Source organism: Antechinus flavipes, chromosome 2 (genome assembly GCF_016432865.1).
Source record: "Antechinus flavipes isolate AdamAnt ecotype Samford, QLD, Australia chromosome 2, AdamAnt_v2, whole genome shotgun sequence".
Taxonomy (NCBI): Eukaryota; Metazoa; Chordata; class Mammalia; order Dasyuromorphia; family Dasyuridae; genus Antechinus; species Antechinus flavipes.
The window spans coordinates 133,624,615-133,638,934 of record NC_067399.1 but is presented as its reverse complement, the minus strand read 5'-3'; positions in this window follow the sequence as shown (position 1 = coordinate 133,638,934).

Sequence of the window (14,320 nt, the reverse complement as noted above, 5' to 3'; positions counted from 1 at the left end):
TTTCTTACAGAACAATAATATTCCATAACATTCATATACCACAATTTACCAAGCCATTCACCAATTGATGGGCATCCATTCAATTTCCAGTTTCTAGCCACTATAAACAGGGCTGCCACAAACATTTTGGCACATAAAGGTCCCTTTCCCTTCTTTAGTATTTCCTTGGGATATAAGCCCAGAAGTAACACTGCTGGTTCAAAGGGTATGCACAGTTTGATAACTTTTTAGGCATAATTCCAGATTGCTCTCCAGAATGGCTGGATTCGTTCACAACTCCACCAACAATGCATCAGTGTCCCCGTTTTCCCGCATCCCCTCCAACATTCATCATTATTTTTTCCTGTCATCTTAGCCAATCTGACAGGTGTGTAGTGATATCTCAGAGTTGTCTTAATTTGCATTTCTCTGATCAATAATGATTTGGAACACTCTTTCATGTGAGTGATAGTAGTTTCAATTTCTTCATCTGAAAATTGTCTGTTCATATCCTTTGATCATTTATCAATTGGAGAATGGCTTGATTTTTTATAAATTTGAGTCAGTTCTCTATATATTTTGGAAATGAGGCCTTTATCAGAACCTTTAATTGTAAAGATGTTTTCCCAGTTTGTTGCTTCCCTACTAATCTTGTTTGCATTCGTTCTGTTTGTACAAAGGCTTCAAAAGCCAAATGTTAACAAGGACAGTCTACTTTAGTTTGTTGTATCAATGTTGTAGGGCAAAGTAAATCATTTTTAAAATCTGCTCAAACAGAGTATTGGTTTATAGTGGCTAAGTTTTAAGACTATTTTGGTTTAGGACTAAGCTATTTATTTACGTGTATAGCAGCAATTGTTCATTTTGACTGTACTGTTCTGCAAGAGTAAGTCAGGAACAGGCCCTATCTAGGGGCTATGACAGTGTTGAGGACAGGGTGTTAATAGCAAGCTTTTTTTGCAGAGTCAAAAGCAAGAAAGAGTCACAAGAGGAAGAGGGCTAAATATCACCAGGAGAAAGGAAGGAAACATGTCCAAAATTCAGAAATACATGCTTCCAATCTGGTATAAGGAAATCAAAGAGGTAGAACACAAAGACACGATGGAGTGTCAGACTAATGTCGAGGAAACTGGATTCCTGAAATTGGAATTGAACTTATCCAAAAGTTATTTGGTTCATTAAACCTGTTGTCACTCTTTTAGCTACTATATTTGAATGGAAAACCCTCTCCTTTTTTTCAACTATAAACTTCAGCATTGGACAGCACCCTGTTATTAGATGATACTGGTGAAAAAGCATTTGATTAGGAGTTAGAGGACTTGAGTTCTAGCTCTAGTTTTGTTACTATTAGTATGCACTCCTCTAAAACTCAGTGAGCAATTCATTCCAACTCACTGGATTTCCATTTCCTTATCTATGATATAAAAACAAGATTAGATAATTTCATGGATCCCTCTTAGCTTTGAAGCCTATTACCTCCCTAATCACAAATCTGAGCTGGAAACAGAGTGACTAGAAGACACAGTGTTTCAATCCAGTCAATATAGTTCCTGAAAATAAAGTACATTGGTGTGCACATGGAGAAGGGAGAAAGGGCAATATTAAAGATAAGAACAACACCTTTGCATTGCTAGAAAAATCTACTGAAGAAAAGGAATCCATTTGTTTCTTCTCCTACAAAGACAGAGACATCAGGACTCAAGTTGAATCATAGTGCTGACTCTTTCCTTGAAACAGTTCTATACAGGTGAATTGTGGATAAAAGGAATATCATGAGCAGCCTTAAAGGAGAAAAGAAGGGGAGGAGATGCCACAAAAGGGCAAGAGGATGCAGGAGAGGAGGAAGGGGCATCGTTGCCAGGCAACCAACCCTAGTCCTGCCCATGTTGCCTTGGTGATGTGATCTAGGCTGACTGGAGGGGAGGAGTGATATATAAGTGAATGCCAGCTGGCAAATACCATTCCTTTTTCTCTTTCCTTATGCTTCTTTGAGTTACTATGGAGCTCCAGCCCTGCAGCAGTTGGGGGCTCATGACAATTGCCCCAATTTTCCCTCTCCTTAAGATGGTTCCATATCCATGAGGAACTTCAGGGTCCCTGAGTAGCTGCTCAGACAGAGTTATGGTTTTCCTGATTGTAGGTAACAAAGCACATACCAACCAGACCAGCAAGTCTAACCATTTGCCCACAGTTTTCTGGTCATTATCAGAAATAGCTTACAAAACAGGAAGTCTTTTCTTGTTTCGGTCGATTTCTCAGGGTTATTTGCCATGAAATGTCACCTTCTCAGAAGAGAGAGCAGAATTTATCACAATTAAAAAAAGCTTTGACATGCAGCCATAAGTGGTTAAAGCGAGTTTTTAACTTCCGATCTATGCATTGTTGATGGGACACATGTGTATGGGCAATTTATTATGGTCATAAAAGTTATCCGTTCTTCAAGAATGATTGCATAATTTTTTATTGCTTTCAGCAATGTACCCAGCAAGAAAACTTGCTTGTCTTTGGGAAACTAATGAAGCATGTTTATGATCTACAAATGTGTACAGAGCAGGGGAGGAAATGCCAGCTGCCTGGCTGGCCCGTTGGCTTCCCACCTTGTGCTGCATTATTGCACAGAGTGAGCAAAACAAATTAAGATAATTATTTAAGAGAGAGACACATGATGCTTCTGAATATTATTTCCTCCACTAACTGACAAGGTGTAAAGACATTAACATCTAATTAGACCAGAAGAGAAACGGACTACAATTCCATCCCAGTACAGCCTCTGGAATCTGCTTTTCACATGCTCTTTTCTGCTTGCCCCTTTACCTTGATAATAATTTGGTAGCTTTTTTTGCTTTCTTTTACAGACACCAGATATGAGAGTTGATTCTGTCATACCTCTGTCTTCTCTAGCAAAAGCACTTATCTGTAATTTTCATTACTGACTTCCTCTTGAATCCATCTTACATACAGCTGCCAAAATAATTTTCCTAAAATACAACTCTAGCTATGTCATTTCCTTACTCACATTCCATCTATAAACCATATATGTGTATGTATATGTGTCTGTATGTGTGTTTGTATTTGTGTCTGTGTATGACTGTGTCTATGTGTTTTTGTCTCTTGGTTATATGCAGCATGTATATGTATGTATGTGTTTGTGTGTGTGCACAGATCTACCCTTTAGGAACCTTTCCTTGCTTAAATTCAGGTGACACCTCTTATAGAAAGCTTTTCTTGAAATGACTGGTTGTCAATGATCCATCTTTTTTTTTTTTTCAGTCATTTTCAGTTTTGTTCATCTCTATATGACCCCCATTTGGATTTTGTCTTGGCTTGATTTTTGGCAAAGGTATTGGAACTGATATGATATTTCCTTACTCTGTCTCATCTTACAGAGAAGAACCTGAAGTAAACAGTGGCTTAAGTGACTTACCCAGAGGAACACAATTCTTAAGTGTCTATTACTGAATTTGAACTATGGTCTTCCAAACTCCAGGACCACTGCTCCATCCAGTACATTAACTGTCTCTAATATTTATAAGAGGTAGTTTGGCATGTTGCAGAGTGGTAATTTTTTGATTACATACTCCCATCAGAAAAAAAAAAAAAAAACTGAGCATGTACTCCAAATATATGTAAATATATTTAGAAATTTTGTACTTGTACTAAAATAGCAATATTTGTATATAACAATATGTATAAAAATCAAAATTAAAAGAGATAATAAAGATAAAATAAACATTTAAAATTGTTTTATTTCATTAATTAGTTCTACAAAAGATTTTTGCTATGCTACTAATTACATTCAGTACTCAATCACAGTGTTCTCATTAAACTATTATTACAATCAAATCAGTCCCCCTAAATACTATTAATAATATTATATAACACATTAAATATAATTGATAATATTAAATAAGATAAAATACCAATAATATTTTAGTGAGAGCAATATGATTGCATATGTTCCTTCTTTTTGTTTTTTCTACATCTTCGTTTAACATTTTATAATAGAGATTTGAATGCCTGATTCAAAGTTAGGTTTATATTAATATTTAGTTTAAATATCTGTCACAAATGAAAAATACATCTCATAGAAGCATTGACCTAAATGGAGGAAGAGCATCAATGACTGTACTTTACAAATTATAATACTCATTTTTCAGTCCCATCATCCAATTATGCAAAAAATTTCTGTAGAAATTTGGGTAATAAATTTCTCTTCCTCGATATTAATTAGTCTTCACAAATTAATCAAAACATATTAGGATGTTTTTTTTATATTTTTTAACAAATGGGTTCAAAACCAAATGAAGCTCTTTGATGAAAAAATTTAAAAGTTTAACAATATTTTGCAATTTTTTCAAATGTGCATAAATGAGAATTTTTATAATGACATACTATCTTGAGAGCAACAGAAAGCTTATTTTTAAGTCTTGCTAATTTTTATGGTTTTATAGAATAATAAGCTGACAGCCCAAAGGTAAGGGGCATCATCAATACAAAGGATAGAAATATATTTTTCTTATAATTTTCTTGAGAATTTCCCTTTGAAGATTTTCTTCTTGGAAAATTGCCAGAGACCACTCTTGAGGATATGCCAAGAGACCATGTCCTTGAACATTGCCATGTCCTTGGACGCAGGAGACAAAGAGCTAAGATTAGCATACACCCTAAATTCCTGAAGATTAGATAATGTGTGTCCCAAGAAATCGGTCATCTCCGCCCAAAATCTAGATAACAGTATACTCTAGGATTTCCGCCACACCTATGGTCCGACATTCTTCTCATTGTAACCCCCCACTCTGAAATCCTATTTAATTAAACTCTCTTCATTCATTAAACAGAGACATTCACCATCTTAAATCTTGAGTTGCCTCTCTGTCTCTCCGATTCCGTTCCCAAGCCGTAGGCTTTACAGACTGGTTGTCTTACAGAGCTTTTGCTCCTCCTCGGCCCTGGTTCCCTTCGATGACCCACTGTGGATGTCCTGCCGGACAGGACAGAAAATCAGATTAAATCTGGCTGATAAAGCTTTTATATAAGGAGTGGGAGTAGCTTCCGTTCTGCCATTACTGTTTTTGACTTGTAAGAAACTTTTAAATCACTTGCCATTTTGTGAGGATCACTTTAGTTAAAAGTAGATTTGTAAATCCCCCCCAAACATGGGCTACACTTATTCTAAAATACATTGCAAAAGGTAGCTTGGTGATAGAGTGAGTAGAGTGCCTGACATCAAATCAAGAAAACCAGAATTCAAATCCTGCCCTAGTCACTTGCTTGTTTTGTGATCCTGAGCAAGATAGGTATAAATATTTGTCACTTTATTTACGTTATTCCAAATGTCCAAAATGTTGATATAAATTCACAATTCCACCCAAAAATGCATGAATGTACCCATCTCCCCACAATCTCTGTAGAAGATTGTTTGTTTGTTTGTTTGTTTTAATTTCATTGTAATAAAAATTTGGACAGATATGAGTTCTGGGCCTGGAATCAGGAAAACTCATCTCACCAAGTTCAAATATGGCCTCAGATTTCTGACTAAGTACATCACTTAACCCTGTTTGCCTCAGTTTCCTCATCTATAAAACGAGCTAGAGAAGTAAATGACAAACCACTCCAGTAATCTTGTCAAGAAAGCCACAAATGAGATCATGAACAGTTGGACATAAATGAAAATGACAAGAAATAAAAAATTATTAATTTTATTTTCTTCAAATGTCTATCCATGGTTTGAACACAACAAAAAATGCTTCTTTTACTTTCACTTGTGAAAGTACATGATCTACTTCTCTTCTAATCTTTAATATTGTCATATGTTCATTTAAAATTTATTGTGGAATATGATGTAAGATGGTAGTCTAAGTCTAATTTCTACCAGACTGCTTTCTACTTTTCCCAAAAGTTTTTATCAAATAAAGAGTTATTTAATAGGTAATTTGTTTTCTGATTCATTGAACATTGGATTATTGAGTTTTGTTGTTTTTATTCTGCTTTGTCTCATCTATTCCATCTTTATTTTTAATCCAAAGCAGATAGCTTTGATGTCTACTGCCTTGCAATGTGGACTGACATCTGAAAGTTCTATTCCTTCTTTATCTCTACCTCTTTTCATTAAACCCCCTGACAAATTAGATCTTTTATATTTCCAAATGAATCTTGTAACTATTTTATTGAGTTCTATAAAATATCCCTCCAGTAATTTCTTTGGCAAAACATTTAAATTATAAATTAATTTTTATACTCTTGTCACTTTTATTATATTACAATGGTCCAGTCAAAAGCACTGAAAATTCCATCATCTATTTAAGTTGTTCTTTATGGGTCATTTTGCAATTGAATCTATATATTTTGTGTGCTTTGTTAGATTAATCACCAAATATTTTATGCATTTTACACTTATTTGGAATATAATTTTATATTATTCCCCCTTATATTTTGTTATTGTTATGTAAAGATGCTATTTAATTCCCAGGGTTTTGTTTTGTTTGGTTTGGTTTTAGTCTCCAATTTTACTGAAATTATTATCTCAAATAATATCTTTGCAAATTCCTTGGGTTTTCTAAATAAATGATCATATCAGAAAAAAAGTGATTTTTCTTATAGCTCCTTTACCTATTTTCAAGCCTATAATTTCTTTCTCTTGTATAATTGCAATTACTAGAACTTCCAGAGCTATATCAAGTGATGGTAGAAATAATTTTTAATTAAATATTTATTTTTATTGGTTTCCTATTGGACCATTCTTGCAATTTTTGTGTGTAAATCTGAAGTGGATTGATGAATATTTTTGATGAGTTACTATAGTCTGTTTAACAGGATTTTATTTTTAAAATTTGAAACTGCATTCATTAATGACATTGACATAGAATTCCATACTTTTTCTTCTTCTTGTCTAGGTGTTAGGACAATATTTGTCTAAAAAAAGAACTCTAGTTTAATGCCATCCTTTATAATTTTTGAGAATAATTTGTGTTGTATTGATAGCAATAGTTCTTTAAAAGTTTGATTAAATTACCAGTGAATCCATCAAGACATGAGGACACTTTCTCTTTTAGTAGTATTTTTAAATCTAATTTTATTTCCTTTTCTGGGAATGGATTATTTTAAATCCCTATTTATCTGCTGTTGGTTAAGATGGTTTTTTTTTTTATATTTTTATGCATTTTTTTCTTTCTTTTGTGTTCTAAGTTTGGTTAGGATATAAGTGTGCATAGTAGGTAATTATTTTTATTCCTTCTGATCATATTGTGATTTCAACTTGTTCATTTGCCATTTTATTATTTTGATTTTATGCCTTCTTTTTAATCATAAATTGTTGGTTTATCATGTTTATTAGCCTTTTTAAAGTACTGTAATGCCAGAGAAACCAAGGCAAGACAGAGATTAGATTTTTAATATTTTAATAGGGGAGAGTTTGGATTAATTGGCTGGATGGGACTCTTGCAGAGACTTTGATAGGAATCCAACTATCAGGGAAACAAAGGCAAAGGTGGGGGGAGAAACATTTACTATATTATAATTTCAGGAAGAACCGTAAATTCTGATAAGTTGGGAGTCAAGAAGTTTGTTGAGCAGGAGACAGGAAGTCTGAGCCAGAAAAGATAGTGGATGCCATCCAGGTATTTGAGATAAGCCATCTGGAGCAGGGGTCCTCAAACTACAGCCTGCAGGCCAGATGCGGCAGCTGAGGACATTTATCCCCCTCACCCAGGGCTATGGAGTTTCTTTATTTAAAGGCCCACAAAACAAAGTTTTTGTTTTTACTATAGTCTGGCCCTCCAACAGTCTGAGGGACAGTGAACTGGCCCCCTATTTAAAAAGTTTGAGGACCCCTGATCCAGATTCTGGAGTTTTATGACTCTTTAAAATTGTGAGAATGGACAGAGCTCTGAGGCCCTAATTCTCCTTCAGTCCTAATGACCAAAAAGGGGGGTTTGGACATAGCATACTAACTCAGGGCAACTGAGATATTATAATTCAGGGAAATTAATACAAAGAAATTGAAGTAGTATAATTCAGGGAAACTGAAGTATTACAGTACCAGTTTTTTACCATTATTTATCATTTCTATGGGATTATGTGTCTTCACATTATATATTTAATCTTCTAATTTTCATATCTCCTTTTTTGCAATTATCTATTGGAATTCTAATTTTAACTGTATAATCAGTTTTTTAATCCCTTCATTTTTCTATTTTATTAATGTATATTTATATAGATATGATTTTTCCTTCAAGGATTGTGATATTTTTTCCTTTATATCATTTTTTAAAAATTTAATTATTAATTTTTCCTAAGATTTGTTCTTTTACTCAATTGTTATTTAGTATTTTATTATTGAGTCTTCCTTTGGGTCTATATTTTTTTATTTGTACTCTGAATTGATTACTATTTTTATTGTGCTGTGGCTTGTAAAGGACATGTTTACTATTTATTGCTTTTTACATTTTCTTTCTTTTTCTTTTTTGCAACATCTCTGTGCCCTAATATTGAGTCCATTTTTGTAAGAGTTGTAGGTGGAACTGAGAAATATGTATATTCTTTGGCAGTCTTATTTAATGTTTGCCATAAGTCCTTTATCTCTACTTTTTACAACAATTTATCCTTTCTATATTTCCCCTGGTTATCTTTCTATAATAGTTATGCAAAAATTGAGAAACAAACAAATATTCTGCCACTGCTGTATTACTGTCTATGTCTTCCTGTGGTTTAATTCATTTTTCCCTTATGAATTTAGACATTAAAGTATTTGGAGGATATAAGTTAAATATTAATACTAGTTTGCTGACTATAGTTTGAGCAAATGGTATTTTTATTGTTCATTCAATCATGTCTTACTCTTGATGACCCCATGGATCATAGTATGCCAGACCCTTCCGACCTCCACTGTCTCTTGAAGTGCTCCCAAATCCATGATTATCGTTTTCATAACACTTTCTATCCATCTCATTCTCTGCTGTCAACTTCTCCTTTTGTTTTCAGTCTTTTCCAGGATCAAGATATTTTCCAATGAGCCCTGTCTTCTGATTATATGGCCAAAGTTATTTAAACTTCTGCTTCAGTATTTCAACAAATAATCTGAATTCTTCTTCACTTTCTGCCATCACAGTAGTATCATTGGCATATGTGGGATAATTGGTATTTCTCCTAGCAACCTTAATTCCAACAATGGCCATCCTGACATTTACCCATGATGTAAGTAAATAAGGTGACAATATATAGCCTTGTTGTATTCCTTTCCCAATCTTAAATCAATCAGTTGTTCCAGGTTCATTTCTGACTGTTGCTTCTTGACTTGTGTGCATTTTCCTCAGGAGATAAGTAAGATGATCTCATACTTCCATGTCTTTGAGGACTTGCCATATTTTGCTATGATTCACACACAGTCAAAGGTTTTAGTGCAATCAATGAAGCAGAAGTAGATGAGGTTTTTGTTATTGTTATTGTTGGTTGGCTTGGATTTTTTTTTCCTGGAAATCCCTTGCTTTTTCCATAATTCAGTGAATATTGGTAACTTGATCTCTGGTTTCTCTGTCTCTTTGAAAACCAAACTGCTCATTGGGTAATTCTGGGTTCACATATTCCTAAAGCCTAGTTTTCAGAATCTTAAACATAATCTTGCTGGATGTGAAATGAGAGCAATTGTTCAGTAATTTGAATGTTCTTTGGCATAGTCCTTCTTTAGGATTGGAGTATAAACTGACATTTTCCAATCCAGTGGTCACTGTGGAATTTTCCAAATTTGCTAGCATACTAAGTACATATTTTAACAAGAATATATTTTAGAATTTTAAAGTCTTAGTAAGAATTTCATCACCTTCACTAGTCCTACTGTTAACAATGCATCTTAAGACCCATTTGATTTCATTCTCCAGGATGTCTGATACTAAAAAACTAACCACACTATCATGGTTATCAGTGATTTAAGATCTTTCTTGTATAGTTCTTCTGTATTTTCTTGACACCTTTTGTTAATCTCTTCTGCTTCTGCTTCTGTCAAGTCTTGCCATTTTGTCTTTTATTGGGTCTATTTTTGCATTAAATGTTCCCTTGCTATCTCTAAATTTTATTTAAAATTTTTGAAACTATATTTATTAATGATACTGGCTTATAATTCTCTACTTTTTCCTTCTTTTGTTTAGTTATCAGGAAAATCCTGTCAAATAGACTATGTTATTCATCAAAAAAATTCATTATATTCATCAATCTAAGTTGGATTTATATTTTAAAAATGCAAGGATGGTTCAACATTAGAAAATCAATCAAAATAAATATTTTTCTAAAAATTTATGTAGTTCTGGGAATGGTAGCAATAGCAATTATACAAGACAAAGAAATTATAAGCTTAATGATAAGTAAAGAAGATATAAAAATATTGCTTTTTCCTGATGATATGATGGTTCACTTTAAAAATCTCAGGGAATTTTCAAAGATATTATTTCTGTTGTAAAGTTTGACTTCCCAAGGTCAAAAGTTGTAGACTTTAAAACAAAACAAAAGAATGGAAAAGACAAGAGATCTCTTACAAAAAATAGAGACATCAAGGAAACATGTCATGCAAAAAATAGCTTCAAACTTACTAGTAAAATAAAATTAAAAGACCCTCTATGCCTTTATAGAGTCATAGAATAATTTTTTCAAACTTGTAAAAAATGGTTCCAAGACAAGACAGATTGTTCTCAAAAAATTGTCTCTAAATTTCTTCAAACAATCTCCTGTCTTTCCCATTCTTTTATTTTCTTCTATTTCTTGTCTTGCTCATTTAATAATATTTTCTTCTTTCTCTGGATTCTGCATGAGTATATTCTACCAGTCCTTTACCTTTTACATTTACCATTTACATTACATTACATACTTTTTTTCTTAGCTGTTATAAAGCCCTATCCCATAGCTATTTTGCTTTCTTACTCTTCCCCCCACCCCCTTTGGAATGGTTTTTTGTTGCTGTCTTTTGTACAATATTGCAAATCTCTATCCATAGTTCTTTATAAACTCTTATGTACTAGATTGAATCCCTAAAACATATTTATCATTTCCACTTCATACTTATAAGAGATTTTATTTAGGTCATGAGTATATAATCTGATGGCTTTCCCAGCTTTCTTTAATTTCTCTGAATTTTGCCATAGGAAGTTCATGATCTGAGCTACATTCAGTCTAGAATTTGATTTAACTGTTTAGTGCTTCTTCACCTTTAACTGCAAAGTATATAATAAATGTGATTTTTATGTTGATCTTCTAGTGAAATCCATGTGTAGAGTCACCTTTTAGTTTGTTCAAAATGAGTATTTGCTATGATCAACGAGTTATCTTGACAAAACTCTATTATTTTCTGCCCTACTTCATTTTGTACTCCAAAGCCAAACTTCTTTACTGTTACAATTATCTTTTCATTTCAATCCTCTATGATGAATTCAACATCATTTTTTTGGTGTTTTTTTCTAGAAAACATTGTAGCTCTTTATAGAATTGATCAATTATAGTTTTCTTGTTTATCTATTTTCATGTTATAAATGTTTGTTTTTCTCTCATCTTTTAGCATGATCATAACTTCTAACTTTTTGAATTAATCTGATTCACAGTAAATTTTTTCCAGGCCCTGTTAGTGAATATATTGTCTTTGTTTGGGGTTTTTTAAAATATGTTTCTTATAAGCAATAAATATAGGGCTTTTATTTTCTTCTATCTGTCAGTTTATTTTGCTTTATTAGATTTTTTATCTATTCATATTTTAAGTTATGAGAGTTAGGTTTATATTTTCCAGCATTTGCATTTAATATTGGAGGTTTTTATTTCCAAATTGAGATTTATTGATCTCTTTCTCTATAAACACAGTGCTTTGACTTTTCAGTTATTTTATCTTAATCTACTTTAAGTCAGTTCTGTTTTTATTGGCACTCTTCCCTCTATTTTCAACCTCAAATCCCACCTGCAACATTGTTTTTCATTAGTTTCAGAATTTTTCTTTTCTTTTTTATTTAGATATTTTACTCATCTTCAGTTTTTTCCTTCTTAAAAAGGTATTGATGTAAAATTTCCTTTCCTTCTTTCCCCAATTAACTTATTTTGTTACGTGTGGAGTTTTTTAAATTTTATTTTCTATACTTTTTCTAAAAATAAATAAATAAAATAAAAAGATTTTTTAATCCCATTCTCTTATTCTTTTATCTTCCCTTTCTGCATTCTAGACATCTGTTTATTTACTCTACAGTCTTTATTTGCTCTGTATTGTGAATTTATTCTTTGATTGATGACAATTACAGTTATTTAGTACTTGTTTGGCCTCTATATTCTTCATGAAATTAAGGCTCTAAGGGACCTATTTTGTGTTGCTCTTATAAGGATTTCTATGTTATTGACTTGTAAGTCTTGCCCAAGTCCCTTTTTTCCATTATGCCTCACTCTTTGAAATATTATTTCTTGTAAGTTATAGAAAGGATATTGCTCTGTGGTAGGAATGTTCCTAAGTCCCTGATTGTTCAGGACTCATTAAATTTTGCCCTTCACATGGTGATTTCCTCTTATTTGCAGTTAAATCTCCTCTTGTTGTCCTTACTCTTGTTGTTCTGGATGCTATTTGCCCCTAGAATTTCCATTTTTGTGAAGCAGGGGGAGTGATCTCTCTAGGCATCAAATTCCTGTCTATTTAACCATGGTAAGGTCATCATTTCCCTTTATCGGATAATTCTCTCCTACTATAGGAACATTTATTAATAATACTTCTTCCTACTAAAGAAATAAGATTTTTCTCCTTTCTTTCCCTGCACTTCAATCCCTCCATATATCTCTTTATGCATTCTTCTGTAAGTTCTCTTCTAGATGAAAGAGTATAAGAGTTATTTTCCCTTCTTTATTAACTCTTGTCATGATTAAGATACATCACTTATTTCCCCTCTAACTTCTTTCTCTCAACTTCCTTTTTATATGTCTTCCCATTCTGTTATTTAATCCTACTAAAAATTGATTAATGTATATGGTGAGAATTAATGAATGATATATGAGGCCAGTTTCTCTACTATCTCTCCTATTACTTTCTGCTTTCATGCTTGTCCTTCTGTGTACTTTTAGAAAGAAATCCGGTACTGACTTGTCTATTATTATTTCATTCTTGTTATTTTTGGCTGCTGTAAATATTTATCTTTTGTGTAGTTATGTTGCCTCCAATGTTTGCAAAGGAAATAATTTGTTCCAGTCTTTTTTTATTTTTTAGGAACATTTCATTTTCCTCGTTTTCATTGAACATTCATCCTTTTCCATTAATTTTTATACTCAGGTTTTCAGAGTAGGTTATCTTGAGCTTCTTTGATCTTCAGAACACATTATTCTATTTTTTTTCCCGTGATTTCTGATGGGTGCATAATAGTCTTGTGTTTGGTTTTTTTTTTTTAATTATTATTTTCCTCTCCTTTATATTTGCTGGTCTTTTTAGTAACAGAATTTATTTGTCACAGAAATTGTTCATTTTAACCACTATGTGAATTAAAGTTTATAGCGCAATTGTTGAGTATTTTTCCCTTACAAGTAATCTGTGAATCCTTTTGATTAGTATTTTATCTTCTGTGCCTAGAAGTTCTAAGCAATTGTACTTTGTTAATTTTTACATTATGATATTCATATTTGCTTTTTCTTGTTCTTTTTAAAAAATTTTGTTCATCTGGGAAGCATATAAGTCTAAAGTTGTATCTATGCAGCCTATCTTTGCAATCAAATATGTTTTGCTTTTACGTGTGTGATGTTATTGTTGCCTTTTGTTTCTCTCCTTCCAGATTGCCTTTTCCTTCTGGGAACATACTGATTTGCATCCCCAATCAGTTATCTGCACCTTTGTTTTATTGATAAGACTGACTTCATGGTTGTTTTTCCCCCAGTTATGTCAATTATTTCTGCTATTCAGGCCATAAATCTGCTTTCACTATTCTTACTTCTCTTTTAAATCATTTAGAAATATCCTGCTGGGGTTCTCTGCTCTTTTGAAAATCCACAGATTCCTCTACCTCATCAAGTGTTGATTTATTTTTCTTGGATTTGCAATATTTATTCATGGAAGTTTGGTTTAGTTTACCTGATCTGGTGGCCATGTAGTCAATTTTGTTGCTATTATTTAGTCATTTTCTAGTTATGTCTTATTCTTTGTAGTCCCTTTGAGGGTCTTCTTGGCAAAGATACTGAAGTGGTTTGCCAGATAATTTTCCAGATGAGGAAACTGAGGCAAACAGGGTTAAGTAACTTGCCCAGGATCCCATAACAGGTAAATATTAGTCTGGATTTGACTCAGGAAGGGGTAATTTTCTAACACTAAACCCAGTACTGTACCCACTGCCAACTAGTTGCTAACTGGGCATTG